At 44.3% G+C, this 18,504-nt stretch overlaps 1 protein-coding gene across 2 annotated transcripts in view; it reads right to left on the bottom strand.

Annotated features, from left to right (window-relative positions):
* The window catches only part of CXADR (CXADR cell adhesion molecule), a 193,669-nt gene that overhangs the window by 150,324 nt on the left and 24,841 nt on the right, over positions 1 to 18,504 (bottom strand). The window lies entirely within an intron of this gene.

Below are 18,504 nucleotides of genomic sequence, written 5' to 3' on the forward strand. Positions count from 1 at the left end.
CCTAAGCGTCCCACATGCGCTGCATAGGAGAGAGACCTGTAGCCAGCGCAATAGCTTTGGGGGCAAAAATGTGCATGCATTGCATTGCTTGCAATGCAAAGCGTGCACATTTTGGCGATTTCGTTGCGGGAGCACGCAGCGCCATTAGGTCAGATGCTCCCGCAAGGGAATCGCGCAGGCCCCCCTCCCCTTGCTGAAGACTAGCATCTCCTCAGCCGAACAGCGAGTGACCCAGGTGTGATTTCCACTTCCGCTGGCCAGCTTTCCCCACCTCTTCTTGTGGGGCCGACCTCCACTACTTCCTTAGTTGCTGCAGACACTCCGAAGAGGTAAGCGCGCGTTCCAGCAGTTGCAGTTTGAGGGGAAGCCCCCTCCTCCAAACTAAATAATATAAATTTAAGGCCACAGGAATTTATAGCGCTCAGTATTTTTAAGTAAAGCGCTTTTTCGCAGAGTATCCTCCACCCGGCAATGCATAATTTTCAACTTTGTATCGTAAGCCCCTGGGCAGGTCACATGATGGGAAGGTCACGTGACATGTCTCAGCACGTAAGATTTTAAAAATGCAACAATTTGAATTTAAGCCAGCAAGACTCTCGGAAAGTGCTATAATATTTCTCCATTCCTGGCTACGCTTTTACTTGTGAAACCGCTTCAGTTTTCTTATCGCTTGTACTGATAGTCCCATTAATTCTTCACGTCTCTGCGCTAGTAAAAATAGAATTATTATAACATGTACACAGCTCTCACTACCCCCGACGAGGCGTTGAAGCACTTTGCGATGAATAGCAGTGCACGCTACTACAAAGCCCAAAGTTAGTGGCGATTGTTTCAACAACAAAACTGTCTATACTTTAGTTTGTTACATTTGCTCTTATATGTATTCTGGACAATGTAGTCTTATTTAAGTGTGAATGAAGAAATGCATCAAACGCGTTGCCATTGTAATCTAATAATACTACAAGTAATTTTCAAGGAAGATGCTATTAACAGTATTTTGCACTTAAATCTATAGTTGCTGGCACGGGGAAATGAGCGTTCTTTGACCACTTAGTTTTCCCATAGATTTCTGGACAACTTTATAGGATGAAATGTTACATAATCCAGATTGCATGTATTTGCGTCCCTCAGTGAAAGTTTATTGCACAGCGCTCATGTTTTTCCAGCAGCGCCTTGTTAGAGTAGATAATCCGATCCAGGTTTTTCTTTGCATTCTGGGACTTGTAGTTCTGATTTTATAATGAACTAAACAGATGCTGGACCAAGTATTGCTGCAAGCGCCTCGCAATCCTTGAGATCTCCCGGTATTTGTTAAAATGTATTCTGGGCTGTAAATTGTTACCAATTATTAACAGTAACAAATTGTGCTGGGTCACATGATTCTGGTTACCAGCCTCATTGTTAGTTGGTTGAGTCTTGGTTACAGTGTTCTCTACTTGTTGATCCTTATTATGGTCTTAGGTGAGTTGGTTTACACAGTGGGCAATATGATTGGTCACAAATAACTGAGTGTTTACATTAGTGTCAGCAAGTTTTATTTTGTGACGAGTTGTTTTTCAGTTGTATCCATTTCTTTACGGAATGTCCTTCTTGTTGAGAGTTAAGAGCTGTCCGTCCAACACGTGGGTCCTGGCAGTAGGGTTACTTAATGGTATTCTAGTGTTACAGTCAGTACAAAAATGAGGAAATTCACCTAACAGCTGACTCAGTGAAGATGTATATATAGAAACATTTAGCGGTGGGTCCATAAGTGATGTCTCCATAAGTGAATGAGAAGTTGTTGGGCTCATGTAAACACTAGAATAGGAACAAAAAAGTTTTACTTTTGGACCGGTCTGCTCTTTTCTCCGATTCTTGACGTTACTAAGTAGTTATTTTTAAGTGGGGCCACAAGGGGTCGCAGATAACATTTGAGGAGCCACCTATTATAGGCAATTGCATAGCGAGTGTCCATTGAATTTATATCAACTTACGCACACCAATGTATATAACATTTAAGCAACCATTCATCATGAAAGGTCAGTGAACAGAGATTTATGGCGGCATCAGATTCACATAGTCATTTTCCGTGCATGTGGAAAACCCCTCGTCTTTATATAACTTTGTTACAATTTGTTAGGAATGCTTTACAGATATACGGTCTGTCTATAGAGAACCTTCTAAAAAAGCGCAGCATATATAGTTATTAAATCATTACATTGTTAGCTACAAATGGATGAACAGCACATAGATTGTTTTTACATATCATGCAGGGCCACTAGAATTACGCGGCAGAAGGACCCCATTGTGCAGCTGGGCGGACAAATTTTTTGGCAAGAAAAGGCATATTTGGCGGTGTAATGCAGGTCATTCTGTGATAGTATGACTTTGTTTTGTCATTTCTACTCATGGTAATACTGGCTAGGAATACATGTCCTCATACGAGTAGTAATTTAACACCCATATACAGCAATAAGCAACTGCAATATGACCAGTCAACATTTGATTCTCGCCAAAAGGCCAGCACAGTGATTGGCAGTTCCATAACCATATGTACCTTCATCCTGGTCCCATATATCTTTGACTGCTGTACTGTTGAGCCCGGTCGATTTTCTGTGCACCTATGCTACTGTGCTAATGTGCCTGTGATGCCTCTTCTGCTCGCTGCTAATATCCTATCCTCTTTTCCACTATTGAGATGCACCTCTAAAACAGAACTTCTCACACAGGTGGTTAGCCAAGGAAAACATATTTAGGTAAATCTGCAGAACAGGGGCAATACAGGAATACATTCACATGGCTTCAACGTTAACCGTCAACTGTCCACATTCCAACTGCATATTATCTTCCACCACCTTAACACCATTCAACCTTCTAAACCCCTTTCCATTCTCATTCAGCAAAAAGATAACTCAGAGTCCCCCAGGGTTCCATTATGTCCCAGTGGCCTTTAAATTCTACCAGGAGCACCTTGGGATTCTATACTTGCTGATAATGCCATCAAAATTTATGAACCTACTGATTACTTACAACTCTACTTGAAACTCTCCTTCGCTCCAGGCATCTAATGCCTGAAACACTTCTACACCTCACCTAGACCTGGATGTCCAGCAGGTACTTGAAGCTCAGTCCAACTAATACAGAATCCCTACTATTTATTGCACGCAAGAACTAGCACAAACATTGCTTAACACAAAAACCAAGATGGCAAGGTTCTATACTAAAGAAAGTAAAATCGGTCCCTGCATAAAGTAACTTCAGAACTGCTGTTCAAGCCCTTGTACTCTTGTAGACAAACATTGGTGTTGCCGTGTTCCACAGTCTCCCAAGACTGCCCCCCTTAAGGTCCTCCTTCACACCATATAGCATGCTTCATCATGGCCCTGAAAAAATACCCACATTATCCAAGTCCAGATGGAACGCAAGAGGCTCCCTTTGCTATCCTACACCATCTTCAAAATCAGCTGCTTCATTAAACAAGCATTGGCATAGCCAATAGGTCTCACCTTTGGGACCTTATAAGTGTTTAGCTATGCAACAGTTGATGTTGCACCAAGGATATTGTGCTGCATCATTAAATACTTATAAGGTCCCAAAGGCGAGACCTATTGGCTTTGCCAATGCTTCTTAATTATGAACTGTGTAGAAAGTGTGGTTTCTTTTTTCCTTTTATCTGTTTTTACTGTTATGAATATGAATCAGTGTTCTTATGTATTTGTATCTGTGTAACTTTTAATGTTTTCTTGCAAAACCGATGTTTAATAATTGAATTGAAATGGATTAAAGGAACCACAACATAACAAATTTGAGGGAAAAAATAAAGGCGTTTTTCGTGAAGGTTAGTGGCTAAAAAGGTGGAAAATCCAGTCACAATGTGGATTTGGAAAGATTAAAAAAAATACGACTAGTTGTAATCCTCATTTGCATTTGAAGATTAATCACAAATTTGGAAATTCATAGGTGCACGTGTATTGGCGGACCACTGAAAGGGCAGATTGCTAGGTAGACAGATCAGCAAGAAACAGGGCAAATGGGAAAAGATTTACCAAAATAGAGAAATGCACACAGAAGCCATTCATAGCAAAAAACCTAAATCAGAATGCTCACAAGGATATTATTTGGCATTAGAACCAGTTCTAATTTTGCAATTAAAGCATATGAATTGGTTTAAGCATTCACTTGGGATCTGCCATTTCGTAAAACCTAAATTACAAGAGGCTTTTACTTTATACTCATGTAGATTAAAGCTAAACAAGGTAACAAACAGCATCTGTTTTTGTTATAAACCTTCCTCAGCAACTCATTCACTCCCATTGGTGCCAACTAATATTCCACTTGCTTCTTTCCAGTTCATGTGATAAACTGATTCCCTGGCAACTAATGTAGCTGCTAACCTTGTCCCGAGGGCTGAAAACAAGGGCAGAACAAAGGAGAGAAAGCTCTTGAGATGATTCTACTTTCAACTGTATAAAAAGGAGAGGATAAACGTACCGAGACAATATCACCCAGAAAACATACCCAATGGACAAAGTCAATCAGCCTGGATGGGTTTACTGTGAGAACAATACAATATTGAGAATTATGGTGTGTTTCGTTTTGTGTGTAAAAAGGACTGTGTTTAAAAGGTGTGTGTATAAAATGATACTGCATAAACTCTATTTTCCAATTAAAAGTTGAGCGGAGAGGTATCTAGTGAGGGGGATGTGGAGGAAAGATACCACTACAATCAATTTTAAGTGCTCCTCCGGTATTACTGCTGCAGAGTGGATGCCTTGAACTTGTGCTTTGAAGTTGTTCTACTTATCGGTCTTGTGCACAGATGGCCTTATGTTAACTGGAAATGGACAATGTAAGGCGATGCTACCCTGCTGTGATGCAATGCAATGCTGCTCAACACCAGCTAATTCCAGGTAAACAGGCTTCATCAAGATTCAAAACTCATGAGACCCCACTGGAAGACACTGTGGCGAGTGGATTGGCACGGAGGGTGAAAGGCTGAGCGCAAGTATGAGAGTCAAACTGGGCATGCACTGGAGCATATTTGCCAGGAAGAGACAGTGGAGTGCTTAAAGGCAGAGGGCTGTAAGCAGTCCGCTGTGGAGCCAGAGAGAAGTCTGCGCTAGGATTCTGCAAAGTAACTCCATTGAAGCTTCCATACCTACTAAATTACGATGTAAAAGACAGCAGAGTTTAGACAGGGAGAAAAAATATACCAACTGATGCCAGTACTAGAGTATTGGGGGCAACCTGAAGCTTGTTGGACTACAGTCACATATTAAATCCCACTACTTTATATTTTGTGTTTCTCTGTATTTAAATTATGGGACATTCTTTAGTGTCTCCAATTTAGAGCGATAACACCAGCCCATCTATAAAAACTAACTGCTTACATAGGAATCCGACTTCAGATGGGATGCCAAAGCTAAAGATTTTGCGGTGTTTGTGTGTGTGTCAGTGTTATCTAGTAAGATGTGATTTTCTGCCTGCCTAATGTTCGAAAACAAATGAAATAAGAAAAATTTAACTACCCCACGTTTTTTCCATCTACCCGGGAGAAACCCATTTTGAAATGGGAAAATGGAAGAGGGTTTTTCCAGCTAAAGAATAGTGTAAGGCACATGTTTTTGAGCATAAAGCAGACACCATCGCTATTACATTGTTTAGAACCAGAAAAGCAAAAGGTATTCGATCATTTGCCGAAGCTATCTAATGAAGATGCAGAAGGTGTAAATGAATGTGTGTATAAATCAATTACCATGTGTGAATAATAGGAGGACCAGGCTTCATGGTGCCAGTGTTCGCCCCTCTACATTTATCAGCGGATTTAAAAAGAAAGGCTTTATAACAGGTCATGGGACATTTAGATTCAAGGGAATCTGCTCTGGTTAAATATTTTGGTTATGGCAAGAATGAGGAAGAACAATGAAAGGGTGAGGCTTTTGTTATATAGACCGAGGGAGAAGGTTTTAACACTGAAAGATAGCAAGTGCAAATTCACAGGGAGGGAACTTTATTTTTGGATCACACATTAATGATAGAAAGGATTGCAACAAAAGGATTGCAACAAAAGGATTGTTGAAGGCCATAAGAGACATGCCAATTACAGGATGCAAGGAGGCTCTAGTATCATTTATAGGTTTAGTGAAGTTTTATGGCAAGTATTTGTACTAGTAGATATAAAAATACGATTATTACCTAGGAGGAGCATGGAATTCGAATTATATAAGGTGTGTGCAAGAGGGTTTGAGGACAAAAAGGGAACGGGAAAATGCATAGAGTTTCACAGTGGAATGGATAATATCTAAACAACTGACATCAGCACTTCAGTTCCAAGGCAGGGGCTAAAGCGCAGGATTCAATTTCTCATCAACAATTGACTGCATTTGGACATGAAATGTCAAAAACGTCCTTCCACAAAGTGACAAATTCCCTTTCTAAAGTGGGACTTTTGGTTTCACCGGGACCAAATCAACTTTGTGTAGCTAACCCATGCTCAATCGCAGGCAGCCTGAAATTGCACTTTCGGTCCGGTCTGCTGCGACTTTTGACTTACATTGGGCATTTTATTTTTCGTCAATTTTCCCCTACTTAAATTATTAAAAATTCCCCAATCAGCAGCTGCCCTTAATGGATTTTTGCCATTTTGTTGTCCGTATGCTAATTGGAGCCCTGACTAACTGTTTTGATATCTCCAAAACTTTTACGAATTTTATTTACATTAAGCCAGTCTGGTTTGTGCCATAGCCACCAGGGGTTGAGCTCAGGTTTAAATTACTGAAACCCTTTACTGGATTTAACAGATTAATGACTTTATTACTCATGGTAGAATTCCATCCACACCAATTAATAAGCCACTGTCTTATAGCTGGGGCTCAAAACAAAAGGTGCAACCGAGTGCTGAATACAGTGGGAAGTAATAAGTGAAAAGATAGTGTAATCTGGAACAAACTCAGTAGCACAAGTATCATTCAGGGAAAAGCTCATTATTATGGCTCATGAAAGTCACACAGGAATTTGCAAAACCAAAGTAAGATGGTTAGAGCGGCAGACCCTGATGCAGAGGTCTAGCCCGGGACCAGGGTTCAATTCCCCGCCTCGGCGGGTCTTGGGCTTAAAATTCCACGGACCTGATAATTCTCGCCCCGGTGCCTTTTCCAATCATGGAGTCCCACTGCAACTCTGAGCAATAGCTTGCTCAATCTCCACAACGGCCTCCACATCGCTAAGGATGCCTGGCCTCCACCTTGGGGGTGCCCAGGAGTGGACGCCTCACAGGGAAAGACAGGATGGGTTCCACAGCGGTATTCTTGCGGGTGAGTAGTGCGCTATACAAGTATCCATTTACATTTTTACATTTAGATAACTACTGGCGGCAAGTAATAGACAAACAGGTGGAAAGAACTGCATGGAACGTAGGCAGATTGACAACATTCATAAAACGGGAGAACCACCAATTATCATTGGGAAATTACAAGAGAAACTATGGGAGGACATTAGTTTGGACATGGTGGGCTCATGCAAGAAAGTTAAACAAGCGAAGCATCTACTAGTAATGACAGACATGTACTCATGAGTGATCAGAGGTCGAAATTGTGAATCAAGAAAACATAAGAAGTGTAGTCAAATTCTTCAATTCAAGGTCTTAGCCAAGAATGATTAACGAAGTCTGTTCTCACAGATAACGGAGTGAAACTCCCCTCCAGGGAAATCGATACTTTTTTAGATGACAGGTATAAAGCATAACAAATGTTTGATATACCATAAAAGGGCTGACTGAAAGACTGAACAAAACAATGATGAAAGTGATTCAAATATCAAAGATTTAGTGGAAAGGATTGAAGGGAGAAACTAAGGAAAAGGATATAGAAATACAGACCTCACTTCACATAGCACAATGGTAAGAGTACATTTTGAGCTGTTAAAAAGGTTGAAAATGCAATACAATGTGGAGTCCTATGTGAATAAACTTGAATATACAGATTATATCAGAAAGAATGTGGAGAGACTAACAACAAAAAAAAGGAAGGCTTTAAGACAGAAAAGAATACCTAACATAAACAAAGGTGATAAAGAGCTTATGCATTCAAATAGGTTATGTGCTAGGAACAAAACCACCTGTTGGGAACGAAGAATGGTCCAAATTCAATAATCTGTTAAAAGGTATCAAAAGTGTTCACAAATACCATACAATGGGATTCTCACATCTGGAACATTAACAGAGTAGTAAAGATAACTTTTGATTTGACTGACTGGGAAACGTTAAGAAAAGATAAGGAGAAAGGCAGTACTGCCCATGTCCAAGAAACAAAGAAAAAGGATGGACTACAAAACAATGACTGATGACGAGACAAGGGAGATGAGGGGATATAATTAAAATCAAACCACTTAAAAGTTATGTGGACGGGTCGGTCTAGGAATCATTTGAGGAGTTGAAAGGATAAAGTCTAAGTTAACCAGAGCAAAAGAAATTATGTACATAAGTTTAGATTAATATTGTAAACATGCTTGTGATTCTACGTGATAGAAGGGCGATGTGTAGTATATTGAGAATGAAGAGTGATAATCAGTAAATCTTAACAGTACTAAGGTAGCATGTAATCAGAATTTCAGTGATTAAGCACAAAACATGGAACGTGGACAGGTGTTCCTGAAACGCCATTGCCCGTAATGGAGGTTTGAAGAAAGAGCGAGTGGATGAGGTGTTTGGATGAATAAACCCATCTTATATTTGGAAAAACGGTGCATGCGAACATCATTTAAAACAACTGATAATCTTGCCTGAGCCAAGCGGGCGCAATATCACAGCGCCAACATCTGCCCAAGCAGTCCCTACACTTAATCTTCCCTGACCTATATTCCCCTCAAAAGTACGAGATAAAATCACACTGGTGCTTTTGTGGTCTAGAATATGCTATAGAGCTTGAACTTGGAGCCATCTATTCACAGGCTCCAGAGTGCGACATCCAGAGAACCACGGAATCCACGAGGGACCTTAATTCAGGAACCACTTGCTGGGTGAAGTCAGACTTATTCACCTTTAAAGTATGTATGTTGATCAGACATCTAGCCATCCTTGGTGTTAACAACTGAATACACCTGATCAGACGCCAGCAACCCAACATAGTGAGCTGGATCTAGCACTAAATTGCCGCCAAACAGATATGTCTGTCTAAGTCGTGCGCCCAACGGAGATACGCGTCCAAGCGCAGAACCCTACATGTTAAATGTTTAATGTCAGCTGCCGAAACGAGGGGCAAACACATATGTAAAGCGCGTACCTTAACTGGCGTGCCCATGAAACTTCCTATTCGTTATATGTCACAACGTTTTCTATTTTTGTATTGTGCAAAATACCAATAAAATTATTTTTTAAAAACATCCTATTCACATTCACAAGCGTTCACGACTGACCACGCCCAAGGCAACTTACTGTATGTGCCTGATTGTTTCCTTCCTCACACATTTCTCCACCTCCTTACACGAAGCTAGATGCTCTTTAAACACATTCAGAGTATAACCGTAAACCTTGCACTGCACCCACTGATTCTCCCATAAGCCAAACTGCAAAAAGACACACTTTTCACAATGCTCTTGAAACGTCTTTCAGTAACCCAGTCTTACCATTTTATCAGCTTCAAAAAATTACAGAAAGTAATTGTTCTAAACGGAAAAATACGAAAAATATAATTAATGTAATTTGAACAACAAAAATATAAAAGCCATTGCGAACAGGAACTACTTGTTCTGCCCAAGGTCAAACTCCGGCAGTTTCAAGTGACAAAGGAATTCGCATTATTTACACCAATATGCTTTAATGGAATCCGTGGCTTCGCTTCAGAAGCACTGCATTAACAGCAAGAAGTTCTCGATATCAATGTAATGGTTTGAAAAATGTTGACAAGCTGGCAAATCGAATCACGCGGAGAGAGCCGTGGCTGCACATTGAGGATGCAACTGTCGGCACAGAGTCACAAATCTTTACCATCACTGACCCGAGTGGATTTTTTTTTAAACATGCCTTGTCATTTTGGATCTCAGGTGCTGGAAAACCAGGATTATAAACTGACAGAATATTTCAATAAATGAAGGATTGCCTTAAGTGGCAGCATTTAAATAGCGATCATGCAAGTGTGTCGTTCATGACCTGTTCCCTTAGGGTGCTTTCACTTAAAGCCAGAAGCCAGACAACGTGATCAATGGTCACATAATCAATAGGATTTTTCATATCCCCACGGGAATTATTCACAGGATAAGTGGTCTAACAGCTCAATATTGATCAAAAAGGCAGCGTTTAAAATTAACAGTTAATCTTTTACATAACGGAGACGTGCAGCCATCTCGGCTTTGGGGCGCCCACCGTGCACCTGCGTTTGGTTTCAACCCTCAAGACTCCACAATCTAAAAAAACATTAACTGCATCACTAAAGAGACACAGGCACTGAACAAAACGATGCACAATTGTTAAAAACTTTGAGAGGAGTCGTTTTGTTTTAGAACAATGGTGTATTTTTAGGTAGTTCGGAGGCTGAACATGGAATTTTGCAGAAGTTTAGATTCTGGGGCTATGGATGGGAGCACTTTGAATGGTCATGGACCGACTCCATCAATGGAGTCTAATAAGACTAAACAAACTAAGTAAACAAGAACAAGAAGTAAAAGCTATTCTCATGGCCAAATACACTTGACACTTGACCTATTAACGTTATCCGTAAAGTCTCTGCACCATTCTGTATTATTCTGCTTGATCCCTACGACTATGTGTTTTACCTGTATTATTGACTTACCTGACTATCTATGCACACAGCTATCTATAATACCTGCATATTGATGTACCTGTTTTACTTTACTCCCTAATGACCTGAGTTTCACTCTCTTGTTGGTATGCCCTGCTTTGTAAAGCGCTCTGATATCTGCAAAGATCTTGTTCGCGCTATATAAAACTTTCAAAATAAATAAACTAAGACCCCTCCCTCCGAGAAATGCGCATTGGCAAAAAATGCGACTTACGATTTTCCATGTAGATAGCACCATCCAAGAATCTCATATAGCACCAGCCAAGAATCTCATACGCATTAAACTATAGCCCCAGAGTCTACAAAAGCACAGGCAACATTCAAATGCGAATATATGAATTTAAGTCTGAGTCAAATCTCTACATCAAGACCAGACCAAAAACATTTCTGCTTTTGACCATAACTTACAGAAAGTGGAGACAAGACTTCACCATCCCAAAACCTTCATAATGGAACAGGTTCATGAGAAGGACACATTAGCAGGATAAGCGCCAGCACCATCATCGCAGCATAGCCTTGCAACGGAAAAAAATGGAGGAAAACAAGAACCATTCCTGGAGGAAAAACATTCAGATCTGTGGCCTCAACCTGAATATCTTCAAATTGCACTTGTCCGATGTAAAAGCATTATTCCGTAGTATGCGGTTTGAACCTCACAACATGGAGCTGGAGTTTACCAGGACCCACAGGGTCATCTCCATATAGCAAATTCAGCAGAACCAACCTCACAAATTGCTAATGAGATCCACAACTGTCAAAAATGATGGGGCTCTTTTTTTTCTCTTGATGGAAAAACGCAAACAATAATCAACCCAGACAAAGTTGCTGGGCCTGACTGGCACAACAAAGAACTGATTTTATATAGCGCAAACTTGACCTGAAGGTATCTGAGCGCTTTACATGAGCACCAGTTGCATTACATAAGAACACATTTATTTATGTAAGGCACAGGGAGATTAAGTAATTTGCCCAGAATCACAGGATGTGGAGCATCGTTGCAGAGACTCAAACCCAGTTTCCCAGATTTGAGCTTGACCGCCCTAGCCTTTAAGCTACATCCTCTACCACATTACACTTGGGCAGTGTAATGAGTGCAGGTGGGCCCCTGGTCTCGGCACTGGATGGCTGCGACTGCTGGGGTAGCCCTGCCTGTTACAGAGAGTGGGGTTGCTCACCAGGACACTACCACTTGCAGCCATGGATCGCACTAGAAACAAAGCGGATAAACTGCCCACACTCACAATCTACGCCATCAGAGAGCTCCATTACAGACACCCGAGGACGTTGTCCCCTCCACCATAATGACATCCCAGGTGGACAAGCTAGATGTAATTCCTGGAGATACGAGAGTTCCAGGTGGCAAGTGAGCAGTGCCTGGAAGCCATCAACAAATAATTGGGGTCCTGGAGGGTCCTCACTTCACCAAATATATTGAGGGCTAGTTCTGCACTGAGGCGGCTCACCTGGACTGTCAAGAGTTGTTCAAAGTGGAGAGAGCCCACAGAGTACCCACAAAACGGTCCATTTCTGTTGCATGACCTCAGCAAATGGTGGGCAAAATCTTCAACGTTAAAGACAGAGACGAGCTGTTGCAACTGCACGTGAAAAGTCACCCATCCTTATGGAGAATGCAGCGCCTCCTTGTTCCCAGACTACACGGTAACTGTCCAGCATAGGCGCTCTTAGTTTCAGGAGGTTACAAGAACCTGGGACCCGTTGGTCTTCAGTATGCCCTACTGTTCCCTGCCAGGCTTAAGGCAATCTATGTAGAACACACTCTTTTTTGAAGCATCAGAATAAGTTTGGGACTGGCTGGAACTTCACTTCCCAGATTAACAAGGACGACACACATCCCAGTCTGAGCCGCTCAAGCCTCTGCATAAACAGAGGAGAAGTCGTCCTCCCACTCAGAGTGGTCAGAGGGTTGGTCCTTCTCCACAGCCAGCCCATGAGGGGCAACAAGCAGCGATTAGTTCACTGAGTGCCCTGAGACTTAACAGTAAAGCTATCATCGTCAGTTTATCGCAGGGCAGTGTCTTCGATTCAGACTCTTACGGCAGTATGGCGCAATTTCTCTCGATCACCCAGCAGATGACACATGACTTGTTGGTCTGAAGGGCATGAATAAAGCATAAAGTATGCAACAAAGTATTTTCTTTTAGGTAATGCCTCCAACATCGAGGCTATAGACTGTCCCTTTGGCAGTCTGCGGACTGATACGGTTTTCATTCATATAACATGCCTTCATTGTATGTTACTCAGTTTACACATGGCCCTGATCATGATGATGCATGACCTATGTTTGAGGGGTAGTGGTTATGGTTACTTTAAAGTGTTTTCTTGATCCACACGTTTGACTCGGGTCTGGAGGACCTCTTATACTAGGTATGGCATCACCACCTGCTCTGTAATTACCCCAGAGGTACAAACTACCGCACCCCCATTTGGTAGGCAATTGTTTTTGAACAGTTGATATATTAATGTTAGTTCTTATGCCTGGACAGAGTATTCGGGGTTGGGAGTTTACTGTTTGACACAGTCACCTAAATCATCACTTGAGGGGGCTACGACACGTAGTATATGGATGGCTAGAGTGGGGGCGGCTCTGAACAGATTGCCGCAATCTTGAATACCTATAACATCTCCTGGAATGTGCGTAGTCTGAGTTGTGTATATAAGAAACACAGGGTTTCATGCCCACATTACATTCATGCAGGAGATCCGCCTCCACCCACAAAGCCCAGAAATTGCGTAGAAAATGGAGAGGGCAATTGTTTCATACCTCTTCAGCTTTTGCCCGGGTCGCTGCAGTCTGGCTCCAGGCAGGGATCCAGTTTGCACTCCTTGATGCCAAGATAGATTCACAGAGGTACTAGATCTTACTCCGCGGAACAATCACTGGAGCACCAATTGTGTTGGGGTGCATATACGCACCCAATACGGAACAGAATGTCTTCCTGTCACATCTATTCTCAGTACTAGCAGATTCAACTGTGTATACCTGGGTGGCGACTTACTGCAGTATTGGATACTACTTTACATAGAACGCACCCTCTCCTGCCCAGCACTGCACGGATACATCAGCCTAAGGCACTGAAACAATGGATGGAAGGTTAGAGCCTCTCAGATGCATGGCGGAGCTGGAATGTAAAATGATAAATACACCTTCTACTCACAACCCCACACACTTCATTCCCACCTAGACCGGTTCCTCTGCCCCATCACACTCCTCCATAATAGGACACATGCCACACACTTAGAGAAGACAATTTCTGATGACAATTCCATGGAAATAATGTATTGGGGGCATATACTGGGCCAGATACCCACATGGCTCATGCAGGCGACCCTCCTGGAAAACACCGTTTTCATGGAGGCACTTGCCACTGACAGACATTTCAGGGAGAACGAGGGCACTGCCTCTTCTCCACTAGTAAAGTGGGAGGGTTTTATGGTTGTGGTTCGGGGATCCTCCATTTACATGGCGAGAGAGGGTGGGAAAAGAGAGGAGGGAGAGAGTGGGGGGGTGGGGGGGGGGGGGAGATCACCCAATAGGTGCACAAGTTAGGTCCACTGGAGATGCAGGCATGTAATGACACTGAAGCTGATGGTGCAATGCAGAAGCTTGCATTATCTAAGCTGAGCTGTTAGAGCACCTCAGGCTGATCGATTATAAGGCCTACACAGTGAAAATCACAACACACGGTGTCCCTATACACAGATGATATAATCCTTCACCTTCGGGACCTCCGCACTGGGATGCACGGCTTAACTCTATTACTGGACCCTTTTGAGGCACTTTCCGGACTCCACATCAATGTTGGCATGCCCTGTCCCTTCCAATTTACTGACACACCTTTAAGCCCTAAATTGAGGTTCGGAGATGTGGCTTTTTCCGTTGCTTCTCACACCTTCACCTACTTAGGTATTCACAATTATCGGTATACGCAGGACTTGCTTGAAGGTAACCTTGTGAGAGTGATTAACTCGATTAAATAACAAATTGCTCTGTGTTACTCTGCCAGTCTGTCGCGGGCCAGCGAGCCCGGGCAAAGATGTTGCCACGCCTCCTGTATTATTTTGTGATCCTCCACGTGGTAGTGCTGGCTTGGGTTTCCAAGTTATTAAACACTGTGGGAGCTTGCCTGCGTAGCTGGGTGCTGGAGGGTAGAGGATAGACCTTACTTCCACTGAACAGGTGTGGTCTGGGGTACCCTGACTTTAAGGCTTACTGTATAGTGGAGCAACTACAATGGCTCTTATTGGCTAGAAGGTCACAACCTATCTGAGATAGGTCACACGACGGGCCACATGGACCATGCCTAACTCCACAGACTGCTGTGCTCTGGCACGTACCCTTCGCAAATCTCTTTGGAACAGAAAAACCCTGATAGCCCTGGAGATGTCAGGCCCCTCCCACTAAACCCACGACTGAGGGCTCATCCTCACTTCCTATTTCAGAGGACTACATGGAGCGCTTCCTGCAGGAGGAGATCTGCTCTGAAATTGGTTCCCTCAAGGCTGACTAAGTCCTGCATGAGGATATTCGATGTGACATTACCAAAATCGGGTGATTAGTGGAAGACATTGAGCTGACGGTGGGTGCATGCTCTGTAGACCAGGGGATGCTATAGCGGCAAGTGGCAGCTCTTGAGGACCAACAAATCAAGCTGCAAGCTCAACAAGAGGAACACTACAAAAAAGAAAAAAGCACAAAAAAAAAAAAAGGAGCTAGCAGAACATCGCAACTGGAGCGTCCCAAGAGATGCAGACGGCTCTGACAAAATGACATTTGCCACTGAACTCCTCCACACAATTCCAGAGACAAGGCGATGCCTCCGCCGGCCCCTGGATCGGGCTCATTGGGTTGCTTCAGCTCCTGGAGTCCTTCCACCATCCCCAACATATGGAAGAGTGTCTGCTTTTTCACAGAAAGAGGCAAAGCTGATCCCGTGTTCAGGGGCCACACCACACAACTGTTCCAAGATCTCCCTCTAGGCACGCTGTCCAGCTCGCGCAACTTCAGACCGATCACTGATAAGCTTCACTCTCCTGTTCACATGGGAAGGTAAATGGAGAGTCAGTGGTGATGGGGGTCCAGGCGCTGAGGGTGGTGGTAGGGGGCGTTGTTTTGGTGATTGGAGGCTGAGTCTGGGCAACGAAGCCGTCGTATATATCGACGATCTTGCGGTGAAAGAACGTGGCGAGGGAGTCGCAGAGGTCTTGCGATGGTTTGAGGTCGTTGCTGCTGGCACTGGGGTTGGAGAGCTCTTTTATGATGCTGAAGAGTTCCTTGCTGTTGTGTGTGTTATTGTCCAGCCACTCTTTGAACGATGTCCTTTTGGTGGTGCGGATCAGCTGGTGGTGTTTGCGAGTGGCGTTCTTGAGAGCTGTAAGGTTTTCTGTCTGTTCGTGGCGCCAGGTTCTCGAGTTCGGCAGGATTTCTTCTATTCTTTGAGGGCGTTGGTGAACCATGTGGCTTTCCTGTTGTTGGTCTTGCATGGGGGGAGGGGTTGTTCAGTGGGGCAAGGGCGTCGGCGCAGTTGGTGATCCACTGTGTGAGGTTGCGGGCTGCTTGGTTGGTGTCAGTGGTGTCGGTTGCTGGGTTCTGGCTCAGCGACGTTGTTAGCTGGTCTGTAGTGACTTTACTCCAGCCTCTGCGGGGATCTGTTGCGGGCGGTCATGGGATGTAGTCTTCTTGAAGGTGAAATGGATGCAGCTGTGGTCGGTCCAGTGTAGTCCGGTGGAGTGGCTGAAGGAGACGTGGTTGCAGGCGGAGAAGATGGGGTAGAGCGTGTGGCCGGCATAGTGGGAGGGAGTGTTCACCAGTGGCTTGAGTCAGAGGTGGCGAGCAGGGTAGTGGGGTTGTTGTCGTCATTATTGTTCTCCAGGTGGAAGTTCAGGTCCACTAGGAGGATGTAGACTGATGAGGTGAGGGCATGCGGGCTGATTAAATCGGCGATGGTTTCACTGAATTGTGTGCGTGGGCCCGGGGGTCTGTAGAGGAGGGTGGTCTTGGGGTCGGTGTGGATCTGGAAGTGTAGGTGTTCGGCGGCAGTGAGGGTATCTCCGGTGTTGGTAGTGACGCTGATGGTGTTCCTGTAAATGAAGGCGATTCCTCCTCCGGTTTGGTTGACGCGGTCCTTATGGGTGATCTTGTAGCTGTCTGGAATGGCTATGGCGATGTCGGGGGCTGAGGAGGTGTTCATCCATGTTTCCATGAGGAAGGCGACGTCCGTCGCTGTTGTGTCGAGGAGGTCCCATAGTTCGACGGCGTGCTAGTGGGCGGAGCGGGTGTTGAGTAAGATGCACTTGAGGTGGTTGTTGGTGCTTGGTCCGGAGGGCAGGGTGTAGGTTCGGAAGCAGGTGAATTTGAAAGCTTGGCAGGAGAAGGGTCCATGGGTGCGCCTCAGTAGCAGGTGGATGGTCGGTCGGTGTCGAGTGCCTGGAGGGCGGCGGTGTCGTATCTCAGTCGAGTTTCCTGGCTTCGGCGGGGGCCAGGGATCCTGGCGCTGGGCGCAGACGGGCTTCGGGCACCGACGGGCTTGCGGAGCGTCCGCTGCGCGGCCTCCATATGTGGGAAAGAGAGAGGGAGGAGCAGCTGGGAGCAGTAGGGCGAATGGGGGACCAGGGGATCAGGGCCGCAGGGTACGCAGCTGCGGGAGAGAGCGAGGGGGGGGTAGCGGGAGGGTGGCCCAGAATGCAGCTTCAGCAGGTGCAGGACAAAGCCCATGTATCCAAACTACAGATGGATGGCAGGGGTTGGGTGAGATCTGAACGGGATGAGCAGAGGGCATTTTATAACTAATATCAGAAGCTATATATAAAGGGTAGAGGTGCCCCTAGTCTTGGTAGATGAATATCTGAATTCATGAGATTGGGAACTCATTAACCACTGACATATAGAACTTCTTGAAGCTCCAATCATGCTAGCAGAGCTTCATGGGGCAGGCTCTCACTTCTTGGAAAAACTCCAGGCCCGATGGGTTGCCTGTCCTCTTTTAAAGCCTGCTTCTCACAGACCAACAAGACCATCTACTTTCATTGTTTAAGTCTTTTATGAAAGGCGCAAGTCTGACTCCCTGTATGGTGGCAGCTGAGATTTCCTTAACCAGGAAGATACCCCACCCACTGCTATTCCTACCATACTATAGCGCTCCTCAACACAGATGCAAAGATCTTCACTAAAATACTGGCCACTAGATAGGAGCATTATCTCCCAGGTCTTGTTGACCCCAATCAAGTGGGCTTTATTCACAACCTCCAAGGGATAGACAATGTGTGCCAGGTTGCACATCTAATAGAGAAACCTCATCGACACAGCATCCGGTCTGGACTCCTGTTATTCAATGCAGAGAAGACATGCGTTAGGGTCAATTGGGCCTTCCTCCAGGCAGTATTGGGCAAGACAGATCTGGGACCAGGAATGAAAGCTAAGATAATGGCCTACTACAATCGCCCCTACTGATACTGTAAGGGTAAATGGTCGACAGACAGCCACTATCAACATTCTTAGGGGGCCCATGTCAAGCCTGCTCCCTGTCCCACCTCTTGTTTGTCTGGTGGTGGAGGCCCTAGCCATCCCCATTTGTTGTGCGGTGAACGTGGTCAGCATTCCCTTTGGAGGTTGGATGCATAAGCTTAGTCTGTTCACTGATGGCCTTTTGCTCTTTGTTTCACAGCCTGCTACTGCTTTGCCTAAAATCGTCAGAAACTAAATTTGAAGAAGTGT

This window comes from Lissotriton vulgaris, chromosome 8 (genome assembly GCF_964263255.1).
Source record: "Lissotriton vulgaris chromosome 8, aLisVul1.2, whole genome shotgun sequence".
NCBI lineage: Eukaryota > Metazoa > Chordata > Amphibia > Caudata > Salamandridae > Lissotriton > Lissotriton vulgaris.